Raw genomic sequence first — 18,092 nt, 5'->3', positions numbered from 1 at the left:
CTTGGTTTTCAGTGCTTAGAATGTCTGGCTGTTACTACCAGTCAAGACAAAAGTAAATCCTGTGCTTTCCCTCTCTTGGCTTTTTTAGGGTTTTAATGAAATATCTCAGAACAGATCTAATCTTACACGTTTTCTGAATGTAGTCTCATTGTCTGCTTCCTATAATTACTATTTTGCCTGGACCTGTTTTAGGAGCTTTGAACAGAAGATGCAACTCCAGAAACTTGTGAACAATAGTCATAAGTTGCTTTTTCTGTCCAGTGAAGAGCAGTTACGTGGCAAGAATGTTGCCTTCAGATTATTTTACAGTCTGATCTATTAGAGTATTAACTGGATTCTTTCAGTTTTAGCAGATGGTGTGGTAACAGCCTTTGCAGTCATTAGGCCTGAAATCACATCCTGATTGTTGGATGGCCCTTAGTCATGCTAACCTCACTCAGCTTCAGTGTCTCCTCATGTCACCACACTTCGTGGGATGGTTGTATGGAGTAGATGATAGGAAATATGCAGAGCACATAGTAGGTGCACAAAAATTACAGCTTTCTATCTGCTCTTCCCTCATTTTCTCTCCCTCCTTTTAGAGTGTGACCTCCCCCATCTCATTCATGATAATTTTTAAGTCAAGGTTCAAGAAAAAAGTATACCTTTGAAAAAGAGCCATATTGTTTGAAATTTAAATATTGATGATGCAGAATGTTTTTGCACACATTTTTTGGTCCTGTATCAATTTTCAGGCTACTAGATGCTGTATGTATTTCAAGTTAGGGGTATGTGAGGCAGGGGGAGAAAGAGCGGGAGGGAGAACAGAGCGTTTTTACTTCATGTATATCTAAATGCTTTTTTGTCTCTTCTAAAAAAGACCTTGGAATTTGATCATATAGATCAAGTCCTCCTATTATCCAACATTTTAAAGCATTTGATATTTTCCAGAAAGTTTAGTGTTACCGCCATCATGTGTATTTCTCTTTCTGGTAAATGGATCTTGCTTTTTCAGTATTTCATTGATTTTGGCTCTTTGGTTTCCATTCCCCTCAACAGGGTTTTTGGTGCTGCAGAGACTTCTTAAGTGGGTAATGAGATTTAGTGCCCATTACTGAGGTCACCACGTCAGAGTCCTCTGCAGCTGTCCCCATGTGACTGCCATTCTGAGCCTTTGGCGAAGTGAGGTAGTCCTTAGCAGAGGTTTTCTGGGCAAGGATTTCAGCACCTGACAATGCTGACATTTGTCAGCATCTCCAGTAGGAGCATTTTATCTGTGTGCTTCTTTCCTCTTAAATAAGCTACTATCAGCTGGCAAGCAAGAGGAATATTTCTCAATGACTCATTTAGTTAAAATGTTTAACACTGCCCAAGGTAGAAAGAGATTGTATTTAATATAAACACTTGGGGCAAGTATGTTCTCTTGTAAATCCTCTGTGGGAAGGTAAATTGGTACAGTCACTCTGGAGGGTAATTTGATAATATCTATTGAAATTATATCCCTTTGCATATACCCTCTTCCTAGCTCGGTAACTACATTAGAAAAACACTTGTACATGAGCCCCAAGAGACATGCATAAAGATATTCACTGAAGCATTAGTTGGAGGCCAGGATATGCAATAGTGGAATGACAGTAAATTCAGGCATGTTGATATCATTTAAGTACCATGCAGCAGGTTAAAAAAAAAAAAAAAGAAATACATTTCTCAACACAGCTCTCCCTAAGATACCTGGTAGAGGAAAAAGTAAAATGCAGACTAATTCAGGAGGATGTCATTCAAACTGTAAAACAAGACCATAAGTTTTTAGGGATGAACATATGGTACATTAATGTAAGCACATAGTGAAAGGTCTAGAAAATACATTGTCAGTGGGAATGATGATTTCCCCAAGAGGCCAAAAATTGGATCTTGGGAGATTAAAAAAAAAAAAGTCCCTCTAAAGTTTAACCCTACCTGATGACATCTTATTCCTTAATAATTTAATTTTTCTCATTAGGGAGAATTGAAACGTAAGTAAAATTTTCTCATTGAGAATCGCCAATGGAAAGAAGAGAAGTCAAACACTGGACGGGATGTACAAGGGCTCTGTAGTTACTCTGCCCTGGGGAGAAAGGTACCCACCCCATCAGGGCCTCAGTTTCCTCATCTGCCAGATGAACATAAAAATGATAGAGCCAACTCCATGGGATCATTTTAAGGATGAAATGAGATAATATGTATAAACCTTACAACAAAATCTGGCATGTACTGCTCAGTACATTGTTCAGCAAGCATCCTGAGGATAAATAAGATCAACAAGGCTTTTGGCCTGCAGGGTTTAGAAATGTAGTGGGAAACATCCAGATGAGGAAACAAAATTTGAGAGCTGTGTCACACCTGTTAGGACAGTAATATGGGGACCTTAGGAGTCAAGTGGGGCACCCAGGAAAAGACTTGGAGGATCCGAGAAGGCTGCTAGAAGGAAGACCACCAGGCTGGGAGCTGATGTATCCTTCCTTTGGCAAGGGAAGAGAAACAGCATGTGTGAATGTTGAATGTCCCAAGGGGAGAGCAAGACCATAACATTCGGATGTTCATTCAGGAGAGCTGTAGTCCACTGGGGCTGGGGTCGTAAGCAGAGACGCGCTAGAGCCAGCCCTGCCAGGCCACAAGATCTGATTGTTAAATTTCCAGGAATTGTGTGAGCCAGTGGACATCATGTTTGTAGCCTGCAGTCAGCCAGGGTGGAGTATTTAACCATGGAATTGGGCAAGCACAGTCCCTTACTCCGAAAGGGCCCATTGTTAGATATTTATCAGCACGCTTCAGGTTGTAGAGGAGGTTAGATGGGTTAGGTTACAAGGTTGGAGAAGGTTCTCGCAGTGCCTTTCCAACTACGTTGAGGAATTTAACATTAATCGTGAAGCCCGCGTAGCTTTGGAGTCTGGGGGCTGGGTTCCAAACCTGACTTTGGGCCGTTTTGTTGAACTAGTTCATTAATCCATCTCAACAAGGGTGGCAAGTCCCATTATTCACATACGCTGAGGAACAGTGGCCTCCGATTGTGGGAGGAACCCAAGCCCACCTGGAAGGAAGGAGTCAGCTGTAAACTAGGGCATTGGGCCCCAGGGAGAGGGAGCTGATTCTCCTGCAGAGGTGCAGACCCCTGGGTCACTTAGGTCCCTATCTCTGCTCGGTGACGGGCCTCCTGATTATCTGTAGGTCAGTTCTTCACATGTAATTTGTGGTGTCAGATTTTAGCCCAAGGCTGACTTGCCCTTGCCTTGCCTCCGACACTGTATTGATGTCTACTCTCCTATTATCAAGGTTTCTCCGGGTTCAGAGAAGGTAAAAATAGTTTAAATCCACCATCTCGCAGGCAAGGCGAACTAAGCAGTTCACTCCATCAGCCTCAGCCTGGCTCTGGCACGTCCACTCACATTCTTTTAGAGTGAATTCAGGGACCTGCATAGAGATAAACCCACATTCGAGTGTGAGAAGCCTGACCATCCTTTTCTAAGGCAAAAACAACAACTTAAAAAAAAAAAAGCTTTTTGGTTTTGCTTTCCTCTATTCATTTGGTGACAAAGAGCACTTTTCTAATCAAGGCTGCCTAATACTAGATAGAAGCTAATTAATATGAACAAATAGCCTACGATTGTTTCAAACAATAATAGGGACGAAAGCTTCCATTGTCACCCTGGCTGGGGTTGCTGCTTAGTTAGTGAAAGATAGGCCTTGTGCTTTGAAGTGGGACACGTTTGTATTCCCCGCTTTACTCCTGACCAGACAGTGGGGTGGATTTTGTTTTCTCATGTTGAGAAAGCACCTTGTTCTCACGAAGCTAGATGAAGACCAAGGTGAAACTGTACAAGCAGCAGCAGGACGACCATATGCAGCTCATTTACCGCCCTGTTCATCCAGGCATGGATAGAAAGTTCCTTGCCCAAGGGAAGCTTCAGGGATGTGTCTGCAGACAGGAACATGTTCACCATTAGGTTAAATTTGTGTGTTCGTATCCCGCAGATACGGGCACAGAGTGGTGGGGTGGAGGGTGGGATAGAAAAATCAAAGTCTCGCCACTCTTCATGGCCAATTTTCTGTTTCCAGGACTCTGTTTAGCATTTCTTGAATTATGTTGCATCCAATGACGGTAGATTACAAGTTTCATTTTCCTTTTGAATGGAAGGGTCAGTAGTTCACTACATGCATGAATGGTTTGGCCTCTCTCAAACGCAGGACTGGTGTTGAGACTTTCAAAGGTATTCAGAGCCTCACACCTGGGATTCCAGCAAGAGAGGACTCTGTTCTCTCAGTATTTGACAAGGTTTCATTCTGTCTTTTGTGAAGCGGCTATCTTGGTTTTAAGCCCAGGAAACAAAGATTTTGATCTCGCCAAGTGATTTCCTGCAGCTTTCATTAAAGATATGAATTGGGGTAAGTAAGTACTCAGTGTCTTAACAGATTGCTCCTCTGGTTCTTATCCACTGCTCTGACGTAATACAAGTAGATCTCTATTTGTCTGCTGGAAGACAGGCATTTTTGAACATCATTACCATTAGATTCCTCTAACTAAATCTACCGTATTTCCAAAATGTGTGTTTTAGTTGTTTTATTTCTGATATTAGAGACTGGATACTGTTGGATGAAAGGAGTTGAATTCTGTATTAAATGGGTTGTGTATTTTGAGATTGAAAGACTTGTTTTTTAAAGAACTTTTTATGAGTTTTCAAACATTAATAAAAATAAAAAGAAATAATGTAATGAATCCCAGTATAGCCATCACCCAGATTCAACAGGTATTCGTATTTCGTCTTACTTGTTTCATTTCCTCCCATTTTGGGAGATGAAACATTATAAAGCAAATGCTTGGCATCATGGCCCCTCACCTCGACCCTTGTACATCAATATGTATCTCTAAAAATAACTTGCTTCAATAACCACAATACTATGATCACACTTGACAAAATTAAAAACAATCCCTTAATATCATTTTATACTCATCCATATTTGATTTCCCAATTTTCCAAAAAGTCGTTTTGCAGTTATGTTTTCCTTTAGACACATTGATCAGATCAGTTTACTCTTCTCTATAAGACTATTCGATGAGTTTTTAAGGATTAAAAGCCAGTTCCATTTCCTCCCTTTAAGGGGGAGGTAGATTGACATATTAGCTAGAATATTTCATCACTGAAGAATTAAAAAAAAAAATGAGACCTACACGGAAGGCTCCAAAGTAAAAGAATGATTGTAATTATTAAATTGTCAGTCTCTAAAGTGAGGGATCACAGATAGCTGGAGAGTGCTTTTAGACCAAAGTGTGAATAGTTGGAATATGAAGTACGTTTCCAGTGCCACGCAGTGAAGACACAATGTGGTCTGGCTTCATCTAACATGGAATTGAGAAAAGAGAATTCCTGGGCTTAGATGGTAAGTGAATTTTGCTTCAAGTCTGATACCTAGGGCATGTTTCAATATAGTCATCTCTTTCAGTTTTATTTCTTTCAATCTCTAGAATTCACATAATATACACTGCACTCCCAAGTTTAAAGGTCAACATATCTGTGAAGTCCTTTATCTGCTTAAATGGCAAAATATCTGTTAAGGACTCTATCGGTTAGATATGTGACGTTTATTACTTTTCCCGCCATCATTATTCTGAGCATTCTTTACAGGGAGAAGGTGGTTACCTCTGCATATGGTCTGTGTATATGATGTGCTTATGGAGGATGCCAGAAGATCCATCAGAGGAAAGCCAAGTTAGATAAACAGTCTATGGAAAACTCTAGTGTATTGCCAGGAATAAATGCATGCATAGATAAACACTGAGATTTCTGACTTACTCTATCTTGAACCATGTTTCTATTAGAGGTAAAATTTGTTCTCATATTGCAATTTAAATTCATCTGTTCTCCCTTTGTTTATACGCTCAGATAAATCTTGAGAGGATATTTTATTTCAGAATATGAGGGCACATTTTTTCCCCCCAAACTAACTTAAGAAAGATAAAGATGAGGGAGGAGGGATAAGGGAGTTAATTAGCTCACATGACAAGAGGTCATGTGATTTTTTTTTAAAGATTTTTTTTTTTTTTTTAAGTGATCTCCACATCCAGTGTGGGCTCAGACTCACAACCTGGAGATCAAGAGTCCCGTGCTGTACTGACTAAGCCAGCCAGGCGCCCCGAGGCCATGTGATTTTATTTAGAACGGGTCCAGGCAGTGGTGGTTGGGAAATGTTTAACAACATACTCATTACGTTTTTAATTTTAATTCCATTATAGTTAGCAGGTGGTGTTATATTAGTTTCAGGTGTACGATAACAGTGATTCAGCAATTCGGTACTTGACTCAGTGCTCATCATGACAAGTGCCCTCCTTGGTCCCCATCACCTATTTCATGCCTCCTCTCTGGTGACCATCAGTGTGTTCTCTAGGGTTAAGAGTCTATTTCTTGGTTTGTCTCTTTCTCCTTTTTCTTCTGCTCATTTGTTTTGTTTCTTGAATGCCACACATGAGCAAGATCATATAGTATTTGTCTTTCTTGGACTGACTGACCTCAGCATCATACCCTCTACATCTGTCCACGTTGTTGCAAATAACAAGATTTCATTTCTTTTTTATGGCTGAGTAATATTCCATCGTAGATTTGTACATCTTCTTTACACACTCACTTACATGAGGACACCTTTTGGATTTTCTGTTCATAAAACAAAATTGTACAAAGACATCAGACCTTTCACATTTGCTTCTTTTTCTTTCCAATATTTTCCTTCTAATTAGCTTAGTCTTTAGTAATTAATGTAGCTACTTATTTATCCTTCAGAGGGGATGTGATTTTCTCCCTTTTCCTCACATTTTCATGCCATTTGCCTGTTTTCCTTTTTCTATGCCTAGCTTCTCCAGCTATTTTTCTTTGAACCTTCATTGCAGCTTTTCTGGAATAAACACTATGGTGGGGTGGTGCCCAGTGTGTTTCCCAGTGGGAAGAGAGCATAATCACAGAGTCCAGGAGAATTCTGTCTTTTGAGAACTACACCTTGCTATATATAAGAAGACCGTCATTTAAAAATCTGCCCTTCAAAAAAAAAAATCTGCCCTTCATCTGCTGCGTGTGATGATGCTGCTATTTCATAATTGCATGGCATCCCTTAAGAACTGCCCCTCAGTTAAACTTAGCCCATTTCGTAAATGGCATTCCTAGGCAGGCACAGGCTGGGAGAGAAGTGATAGTGGACTGTTGCCTGTTTCTTAGCGTTAGATAAGATGTTAATGAAAGGGTCATCAAGAAGATGAGATCTTGAAAGACTGGGTTCGCAATAAAGTAACTTTCAAAGATTCAGACCCCCTTTGGGAGCAAGAACCCTCCAGTCTTGCAGGAAGAGGGATAGAGATTTGGTTGAACTAGATAGCTGCCTGATGTCAGAATATTTGCACTTAGTTGGAATGCCTACCAGTCAGCATGGGGAGGTTTGGGAGCCTTAGTGGAGGCCTGGAAGAAGATCCATTCATCTGGATTCAGCTTTGAGCTCCAACTTTAAGGGCTTTGCACACTCCGGAACTCTATTTAGCATGACCCTAATTGTATTTGATCTGGTGACCAAAGAAATCTGGCAAAAACAGTGCAGGGGAGGACCCAGAAGAATCCCAGCCCTGTGGCTTGTGTTCTGGACTTATCTCTGACATTCTTGATTATATGTGCGTGACCCGTGGGAACTCAGGATTCGGCAGTCATGGTCAAGCAAAGATCCTATTACCTCTGTGGGACACATGAAGGTGGAGGAGACTCAGCTGCTCATCAACCCATTGTCTCATTTGGGATTAGCTTGGAAAACTAGGGCAGCACTGCACTTGCAGATGGGGATTCAATTCTGTGACAGCAGAACACAAAAAGGTGGAAGAAACAAGGTGGTATGATGGGGAATCTGTGAGGATGATAGTTGGAGCTAAACAGAGGATGATAGTTGGAGCTTTTCAGATGATGTATCAGGAATATCTATTCTTAGAAATTTTTTGCATATTTTCCTTAAAATTATTAAAAATAAAGTATTAAATACTGCTTTTTGGTTGCACATTTTATTGCTTTCTCAAAACTAGACACAGAAGAGCAAACTTTTTGTAAGAATGGAAGTATGTAAGTGTAGGTAGTGGAAAATAGCAGACTTAAATAGGTAAATAATTCTAGTTTTAAAAACTGAACACCTGAAACTAATATTATCAATTATATCTCAGTAATAAAAAAGAAACGACTGTTAGATGAAAGAATTATCCAGAAGAGCAATGTGTAAGTATATGAAAGGTATCAAGCATCTAAGAATAATAATAAAATAGGTGTAAGAGTTTTTTGAGATTATTTATCAAACTTTAGTAGATATTAGAGAAGACTTACATAGACATCGTGTCAATGTGTTGTAAGATCCATTGATTTGATGTCAGTTCCCTGCAAACACATTTTCTAGATTGAATGTGATCACAATAAAAATCCTAATTTTTTTTTGGGGGGGAACCTCACAAGTTAGTTCTAACACTTATATAAAAAAATGAAAGGTCAAAAATAAATGATTTCATCTTAAAGAAGAACAAGGTAGGAAAAGCTGTTCTTCCAGACATCACAATTTATTATAAAGTTATACTGAATTAAAGCAGTAGGGAATTTGTGTAGGGACAGATAAAGCATCAGAAGAAAGAGATACCAATCCACACCCATATCACTGTAAGAAGAAAAACAAATTTAATTGGAATAAGATAAGAATGGAAACATTCTGCTGTTAGACTACAAAAAAAGGGGCTAATGGAAAAGAATTTTTCATTTTTTTCATGGATGAATGACTTCCTATTTTCATCTGTGAGTTCAAGAAACTTGTGTTTGGAAGGTGCTCGTTGGTTTATGAAGGTCAAGCTCTCTGGGTTATTGAATTTAAAAGTTTCAAGAGAACAGATGTTACAGAGACTGAGTAATAAGCACTCCATCCTTAAAAGTGGGTGACATTTTTGTCTCCATTTTATAGATGAGGAAACCAAGGCCTTGAGAGGGGAGTGTTAAATAATTGGCATTTGAACTCAGATCTCACCACTTCTAAGGCCTCATAAGCTCAGTGGCTGCTACTTATCTATGATGGCACCTTCCATACCCTCCCTGTCTCCCAGAAAATAGGAAATTGCAAATGAAGTATCAGTCCATCCATACCCAGGGTTGTTTTTTTTAAGATTTTATTTTTTTATTTATTCATGAGAGACACAGAGAGAGAGAGAGGCAGAGACACAGGCAGAGGGAGAAGCAGGCTCCCTGCAGGGAGCCCAATGTGGGACTTGATCCCAGGACTCCAGGATCATGCCCTGAGCCCAAGGCAGATGTCCAACTACTGAGCCACCCAGGCAGGCGTCCCCCAGATCCCTGTTGGGATCCCTGGGTGGCGCAGCGGTTTGGCACCTGCCTTTGGCCCAGGGCACGATCCTGGAGACCCGGGATCGAATCCCACGTTGGGCTCCCGGTGCATGGGGCCTGCTTCTCCCTCTGCCTGTGTCTCTGCCTCTCTCTCTTTCTCTGTGTGACTATCATAAAAAAAGATTTTATTCTTTATTCATTTCTTGGGCCTGGTGAAGTCTAGCAATAGTGTTTGTTGCTACCCTTCCCCCTCCCTCCTTCCACTCCCTCTTTTATTGATAACACAACCCATTGGCCGGGACTTGGACTCAATTAGCTCTGTGTGTGTGTGTGTGTGTGTGTGTGTTAATATGTCAAGCATACAGAAAAGTGTAGAGAGTGTTATAAAACAGTGAAATATCTATTACCCAGCTTTGTAAAATTTGACCATTTTGATGTAATCATTTCAAAATCATTGGGCCTTTAATCAGTGAAACAAATAATTACAGGTAAAGCCGACATCCCTTGTAGTCTTAGCCAGTGTTGGACACCTCCCTCTTGGCTCAGGTTGTAAGTTGATATTTGTCATGTCCCTGCATGTGTTGGTGGATATGTACACATACGTGGGAATATAGAAACAATATTTAGTATTTCTGCAAGTTTTTAACATTCCGGAGATTGGTGTACTGTGTCACACTGCACAAACTGCTTTAGCCATCAGCCCACAGAAGGCTCTCCCTTGTTCCTTCTAACTGCTGTGCCTTCCTGTTTATGTTGCAGTTTTCCCTTTCTCTACTTGGTGAATAGCATCATGATGTTGCTTCTGACATTTCAGTGTCGTAGAAGAGTAGCAATGAAAAGTCTTGCTCGTGCCTCCTTGGGCACACGTGTGAGTTTTTCTAGGGTTAGAATCTCTCCATCCCATGTATGGACGTGTCCGACTTTAGTGGTTTGGGCCAAACTGTTCTTCAAAGCAGCTGTACTCAATTCTCCTCCCACCAAACACCAAATGACCATCCTCACAAACTCTTGATGTTTTCAGATGTGTTAATTTTTGCCAACCTGGTAGAGATAAGTTGTATCTGACTGCAGTTGATATTTAACTCTCTCCGATTCCTTCTAAGGATAATTATCTTTTCATGTGATTATTGGCCATTCAGGTTTCCTCTTCTGTGAATTACCCATCCTTATCTTTGCCTGTTGGATTGTTTGGCTTTTCCTTTTTTGACTTGTAGTAAGTTTTTTGCGTTTCGCTGTAAGCCTTTTTATGTGTGCATTGCCAAAACTTCTCCTAGTCTTCAGCTTTTCTTTTCACTAAGTTCTCTGCAGCACAAAAGTCTCAAATTTCTAATTAGTCATTGTTTTGGCCTTGTTTGGAAAAAAAAAAATCTATGGGTTATAAATATATGCTATATTTTCTTCTAAAAGTTTTAGAGATTTATTTTTCACATGTCTTTATATTACCTAAAGTTGATTTCTGTGTATGTGGCATAGATAATTTATTTTTTCATATAGACGAACAGTTAAGCCATTTTCCCCGTTGCTGGGTAAAGCATGTCTCGCATCATGTTTCTGGCTCTCTATTCCTTTGGGCCACTCAAGTATTTCTGTGACAATATCACAATGTCTTAACTACTATGATTTTAAAATAAAATGTGGCATTCTATAGGGCATCTGGTTCTTTGTTCTTCAAGTTATTCTGACTCATTTATACCTCCATATCAATGTTCAGGGAACCTGTCAAAACGCTATGATGAACCCTTTGGGCTTTTTTATTTTATTGCAATGAATTAATATATTAATATCGGGAATATTGGCATCTTAATATCTTTCTCTACCCCTAAAATATTTTCTCTGTCTGGGTTTTCTTGTAAGCTTTGACTATTTAGACTTAGGAACATTAGAGATATTGTTCTTGTAAATGAATTGTTCTTAAAATAATGACCTAAATTTTTTTTTTGGCATTTCTGTAGGAACACAGTTGATTCATGTGACTTGATATTTCATCGAGCAGACTTGCTAAACTCTATTCATACAGTCATCTTTGTATTTTCTATGTAACTGATTATCTCATTTGTGAAAAACAATACGTTTTTTCTTTTCCAATTCTTTTTGTTTTTTGTTTTTGTGTTTTTGTTTTTCTTACTGTTTGGCCATCACCACCAGTGCATACCAAAAAATTGGCAATTTGTTTCATTTCTGTTTTAAAAGGGAATACTTCCATCAACAATGACACTTGCTAGTTCAATCTTTTATTAAGTTAAAGAAGCTCTCTTCAAAATCTAGATTGCCAAATCAACGTGAAAGGACACTACAATTTGCCAAACAGTTTTCATATCTATTGAGATGATCATTGGCCTTTTTTCTTTCCTTGAATTTGTTTGTGTGGTGAATTATATTAATAGATATTTAAGTGTTAGATCATCTTTGCATTCTGAATTAAACCCTAGTCTTACTATATAAAATTATATTTGTAGATTACATAAGTGTTCCAATATAATTATAATATGTAAATATATAAATGTATAATATATTATGGATATGTAATATATTCAGGAGCTCTTGTTTATATTCCTAAAAAAAATTGGCTATCAATTTCTTTTGTTCTTAATTTCCTTGTTTGTTCTTGTAATATAATTATGTTGCCTTCAAACAAAGATAACCAAATAAACTTTGAAAATATAAAACCAAAGGAGTAGGGGGTGCCTACCTGGCTCATTTGGTTAAGCGTCCACCCCTTGGTTTCTGCTCAGGTCATGATCTTGGGGTCATGAGATCGAGCCCTGCATCTGATGCCATGCTCAGCACCGAGTCTGCTCGAGATTCTTTCTCTCCCTCTGTCTCTCCTGCCTGCAGGTACACATATTCTCTCTCCCTCTCAAGTTTCTGAAAAACAAAACAGTAATATCAAGTAATTTTAGGGAGGTTTGGAAACAAATGGAAGGTACAGTGCTGAAGATCGTAGCATTTAAGAGGAGAGCGGAGACATTGGAGTGAAAGCTTGCATCAAGGAAAGAGAGTTACCTTGAGGCTTCACGTCAAGTATGCATGTTAAATCTCACATTCTGGTAATCTTTGATATCCCTGGGGCTGCTCCTGCTGCCGACTGTTCTGCTGGTTCTCACCTGCGGTATTCGGTGTGCCCTTATTCTTTCAGGCGGTGAGTTTGTGTTTGGTTGGGGCTGCACAGAGGTCCAGCTCTCTGGAGAGGTCTGCTGCTCCTTAGTGCTAGGCAACGTGGAGCAGGAAATGGATGCAGATATCACATGCTCAGGACCATGGTTTGTGGTCATTCCCCTTCTGTGGCTTCACACACTTGACAGGTAGTTGAACTTCAGGTTGCAACTGTATATGATTTATAGGCTTGGGGTCATGACTCTGAAGGGAGACTTTTATCTGTTTCCTAGCCTGGAGCCTCAGCTGAGACAGACTTCCTTGTTTTCCCCAGGGCAACTGGATAGATTTTTTTTTTTTTCTCTTGGTCTCCTCTTTTACTAATAAGGAGATCTTCAAGACTTTTAGCTTAGTGATTGTTCTCAGTTCTAGCCCACAGCCCCCATCAAGGCTCAGAGCTCCTCTTCTTTCCAGTAATATTTAATGCCCTGTCTCCATAATCTAACAGTGTGCCTCCAGGGCAGCCCATTGCATTGGCTTGGGGTTCCCTTTTAACTCAAGAATGCATTGAGGATTACATTTTCTCATAACCTCTTCATCCTTTTAGTGACTTTTTTTCTTTTTCATTCCTTCCTCTTAGGACCAACTCAAAATTTTCTCTTTGGAAATTTGATAAGTATAACGTTGCCCAGTTTATCTCTGCTCCTTGCCAGGGGCTGTAGCAGCTACAAAGTATTTTCACGGGTGTGCAATTTGCTTTTCATAGTTTCTCTTTACATGTGTCTACATCCTATTCACATACATTGTTACTGTATAAGAAGTAGCATCTTGTGTACCTTTTAAGGTGAACTTTCGAAAATATTGTAGTTGCCTATTCTCCACGTATGGTTAGATGTTTAGCTTTTAGGGGCATGTTGGTGGCTCAGTCGGTTAAGCATCTGTCTCTTGATTTTGGCTCAGGTCATGATCTCAGGGTCGGGAGATGGAGCTCTGTGTCAGGTTCTGCTCTGAGCATGGAACCTGTTGAAGATTCTTTCTCTCTCACTCTCTGTCCCTTCCTCCCTCCCTCTCTGCCCCTGGAAGGAGGCCCCTTCCCCTCTCCCCACAAAAAGAATACTAACTTTCAAACATTTGTAGTTTCTATCAGCATTGTGACCCATTTACTAGTTCTAGCAGCAGATCATTTCAGTTTTTTTGTTTCTCATTTAAGGCTCTGAATGGGATGAGAACTATTTTTTTCTCAATAGAGACTTATGGCATTGAATTCTGTGCTCTTTTTTTTCTTTTCTTTTTTTTTTGGGGGGGAAGGGGGAAGAAATGTGTAGAAGGTCTGATTATTTAAGTTGAGGAGCTTGATTTGCAGGGGCCTTAGCATTCATACCTTACCTCGCAAATAAGAAAATCACCATCCCGAGCAGTTACGGGCCTTACCTGAAGACCAATTAGCTGTCCCCAGCACCAGAATCAGGAAGACGCATTCACTCCATTGTTGGACTTTAGCAGAAGTGGATAACTACACTTGATTTATATCATATTACTGGTCCTTTATCCAGCAGAGAGTAAAATCTCTCTTTTAGAATGTCAGCTGCATACACATTTACTTTTTTTTTTTTTTTTAAATCTAGTTACTAAATCACAAAGCTTTAATTACCAGGCTGTGAGCTTTTGCCAAGTGTTCTCTTTTCCACCTGGCCAGTGAATTATATTATTGTCTTTCAGGAGATCAAAACTCACAGCAGGTTGACTGTGAGAGGATCTGCAGCAGGCACCAGGGGTATCATTTTGGGAGCCCTCCGAGATGTGGTGTAGTGCGATGCCCTCCCCTACCTGGCATTCCGTAAATTGTGAATGCACAAATAAATGAAGTTCATAGTGAAGATGAACACCGTATGTGCCTCTTTAGAGTTCAGGTTTGGCGGAATTGTTATGACTTCTCCTGAGATCACATGATGGGTGAGGTAAACTTCGCAGATTGGGAACATCTGCTCTGCAGAGCAGCCAAGAGGCCTCCTCCCTCCGCCCCATCATCCTGAGATGTAATTGGTGGATGTGAAAAGGGCATGCGTGTGGACCTCTCTTTTTAGCATCCAGGACAATATTTTTGGAATAATCCTGTTTTATTTACATCTTTGTTCCTCGGGCAGTGCGGAATTCTGGAACTTCTTTTATTACAGAGAAATTTCAAAATACAGTGATTTGGATTTTAAGCATAACAAACCTCTAAAAAGTGTTGAGTTTTGTCTGATTACATGTTTGTTTTCCCCAGATTTCTTATGATGAATATGATAATTATTCGATGAGGTGGTTTTTAAAAATTTTTGAGAAGTATTGTTATAACTGAAGTAATATGTCTTGATTCTTGAGTAATAAGAGAAAATGAACATTTACTACATACTTCTCATTTCAAGATCTTGTTGATAAGGTGATTTTAATTCCATTGAGTTATTTTTATAAGTATACTGTCAATAATTTTTGATATTTGCTTTAAGTTTTAGAACCATATGAAGAACAGTTACTTAGATGTCTGTATTTTGGGGGTTTTGATGTTTGTTGCCACTGTTTTTGCTCTATTGTTTTGTTTTAAAGATTTTATTTATTCATGAGACACACACACACACACACACACACACACACACACACAGAGGCAGAGACACAGGCAGTGGGAGAAGCAGGCTCCATACAAGGAGCCTGATGCGGGATTGGATCCTGGGACCCCGGGATCACACCCTGAGCTGAAGGCAGATGCTCAACCACTGAGCCACCCAGGCGTCCCTTTAATGGAGATTTTGATTGCTTGTGTTCTGTCCTTTGGAATTCTATAGCAGGGGCTTGGTGATATCCTGTGTTGTTGTCTCTCTTTCCTAGATATTTCATTTGTTTGCTTTTTGTTTGTTTGTTTGTTTCTTTTAATACGTAAAGAATTTTTATCTTCACCCTTGAGATTCCAAAATCTAACCAAGCTATATGCCTAAATTTTAGGTAAAATTAATATCTAACCAAGCTATATACCTAAAATTTAGGTAAAATTTTAATTTTAATTAACTCTGTTTTGTAATTTATATAAATGCAAGCCAGTAATCTGAGATCCTTCTTCTTAAGCAGTAACTTACGTTTCAAGCTATCTTGCTGAAGCTTTGTCCTAATCTTTCTTGGTTTCCTAGATGTTTCCATCTCTGTGCATCCTTTCCTTTTATCCTTCTCATCTCTGACCTCTTCTGAGTGCTGGGTGAATTTCTTCAATATGTCTTAGACTTGCCATTTCAACTTTCTGGAATTTTTACACTTTATTTCATTGCTTAAATTGCTATGTTTAAGTCAGAAGTTGTATTTTTATCTCTTTGGTGGGCACAAGAGTGGTTTTTCAAAGATGTTCATTACTTAACCTCTAGGACCTATGAATATGCTGCTCTACTGGGCAAGGTGTGAGTCAGTTAAGGATTTTGACGTGAGGAGATTATCCTGTGTTATCCAGGTGGGCTCAGGTGTAATCACAAGTGTCCCTAAATGTGGAAATGGAGGCAGTAGGCAGGAAGGGTCAGTATTAGAATGATGCAATATGAAGAAGACTTGATTGGCTATTGCCAGCTTTAAGGATGGAAGGGGCCCTTGAACCAAGGAATGTGGACAGTCTCTAGAAATTGAAAAACACAAGAAAAACTCACCCTAGAACCTTTGGAAAGGAACACAGCTCTGCTAATGCCTTGATTTAAGCTCAGTGAGAGACCTCTTGTGGACTTCTCACCTCCAGGACAAAAAAAAATTAATAAACTTATGTTTAAGCTGTGTAGTAATTTGCTACAATAGCGTTAGGAAACTATTACAATCTCCATGTAGCTTTTACTGGCTATTTTTGTTTGTTTGTTTGTTTATGATGGCTTTTTCTATTTTCACTGCTAGTACCCTAACAATGTACATTTGAAAATACAAATCAGAAATATCCTATAATTTAATCTTTTTCTTTTTACCTTATTCCCCTCTATCCCCCCCCCCCCCAATAAATCTGCTCAAGGGGAGGTGTTTTCTTGTTCTTCGGAATGGTCCTCTCCTTTTGAGGTTGCATGTTTGTCTTACTGTATTCGATCTTTTTTTTTTTTTTTTTCTGTTGCTGTATCCTTATAGGCAAGACTGTCTGAATGTGTTATAGTCCATCAGAGTTGAGTTAGAGTCTCCCAGAGCTTGATTGGGGTTTCTGCCTAATGCCCTTGGGGCCTGAAGAAGTGAGGAAAGGGTAGTTGGCAGCTCTGCCTGGGTCTCCTTCACTTATATTCCAGGCCTGCTGCTTTTAGCAGATAAAAAAGAGAGGAGATTTTATTCTTCTTTCAGTTCAGTCCTGTTAACGCTCAATCTAGCTGACATCCCTCTGACTTTTTCTCAGGCATATCCTACCCTTACTGTTTACATTCGGGTCATATTTTGTGCTGTCTCAGTATTGCGCTGGCAATTTTTATGAAGTATAACGTCCTTACCCAGAATTCTCTTAGTTTAGAATTTTAATTGAGATTACCCTTATGTACAATTTAGCTCAATTTTCTCATTTCACAGATGACAAAACTGGAGTTCAGACAATCATGTAAGTTAGGTCATTAAATGTGGCATGGTGTTTACTATTCAAGTTTTTGAGAGATAAGAGATGGCAGAGGGCTTAGACACCTGCCACTTGCTGATGCAATATATGGGATACCACCAGGGAATATCCATCAGTTTTCTTCTTTTGGTATATTGTGGCTTCAAAAGACCATTTACCCTTTTATGTTTTCACCCTTGACTGGTTAGTTTTTCTGTGTTGGTAAAAGTGAAGAAGCTGCACATGCCATCTCTTAACTTTGTAGCAGTTGATGTTTGGAAGTTGGAATGCTGTGAAAAACTATGTGGTTGGTATTTGATTTAAAGATCTACTTGCTCAGAGAAAGTAAATGGCTATAGGGACTAAAAGAAAGAAGAGAGTTTTACATTTATAGGTAATACATTTTTTTTGGTATATTGTATGTATATCCTTTGGAGAAAGGAAACTTGTAAAGTCTAAACATTTCTGGAAATTAATTTATTAATGTAGCCAATATATAGTGGGCATCTAATCTAACCATTGGATGCTATACAACAATGAACAAGAAAGTCAGACTCTCTGTTCTCATAGGAAGTGTTAATTGAGCAATTATTATACAGTGTGCTAAGTGTTGTTGTGGGATAATTGTAGTAGAAGACACCTTGCTTAGACTTGAGAATGTCTATGAAACTGACTATAAAGAATAACCTTTCAACTGCATGAAGAATGAGAACAGGGGAGCCAGGTGAAAATTGAGGGAAGGTTGTTCTAGGCCAGTGGGACTCAAAGTGTGGTGTTTGGACCAGCAGCATCAGTGTCACGTGGATCCCCATTTTACATCTCCTGAACCAGAAGCTTTCAGGATGTGGCCAGAAATCTGTTTTAGAAACCCTTCAAGTGATCCTGGTAGAGGAAACCACTGTTCTGAGAACCAGAGATGAGGGAGAGCACAACATGTTGTGTAGGGCTGAAGCGGAGAGTTGGAAGTCATTAATAGTTTGAGGTGAGTCTGGAGGGCAGGTGAGGCCTGATAAGGTGGTTGAAGAGTATAGATTTTTATCTTAAGTGCACTTGTAAGCCATTGAAGCATTTTCAGTAGAATAGCTTGGTCA

At 39.4% G+C, this 18,092-nt stretch overlaps 1 protein-coding gene across 6 annotated transcripts in view; it reads left to right on the top strand.

Annotated features, from left to right (window-relative positions):
- LPAR1 (lysophosphatidic acid receptor 1) overlaps positions 1–18,092 on the top strand; it is a 131,611-nt gene that overhangs the window by 55,262 nt on the left and 58,257 nt on the right. Inside the window, exon 2 of one of the 6 annotated variants that reach the window (XM_077912887.1) lies at positions 1,039–1,166. The exons of the other annotated variants lie outside the window; for them this stretch is intronic. The gene's annotated coding sequence lies outside the window, so the exon portion shown is untranslated. The remainder of the gene's footprint in view (positions 1–1,038; positions 1,167–18,092) is intronic. 6 annotated transcript variants of the gene reach the window in all.

This window comes from Canis aureus, chromosome 10 (genome assembly GCF_053574225.1).
Source record: "Canis aureus isolate CA01 chromosome 10, VMU_Caureus_v.1.0, whole genome shotgun sequence".
Taxonomy (NCBI): Eukaryota; Metazoa; Chordata; class Mammalia; order Carnivora; family Canidae; genus Canis; species Canis aureus.
This window is presented reverse-complemented; position numbering and strand designations above follow the sequence as displayed.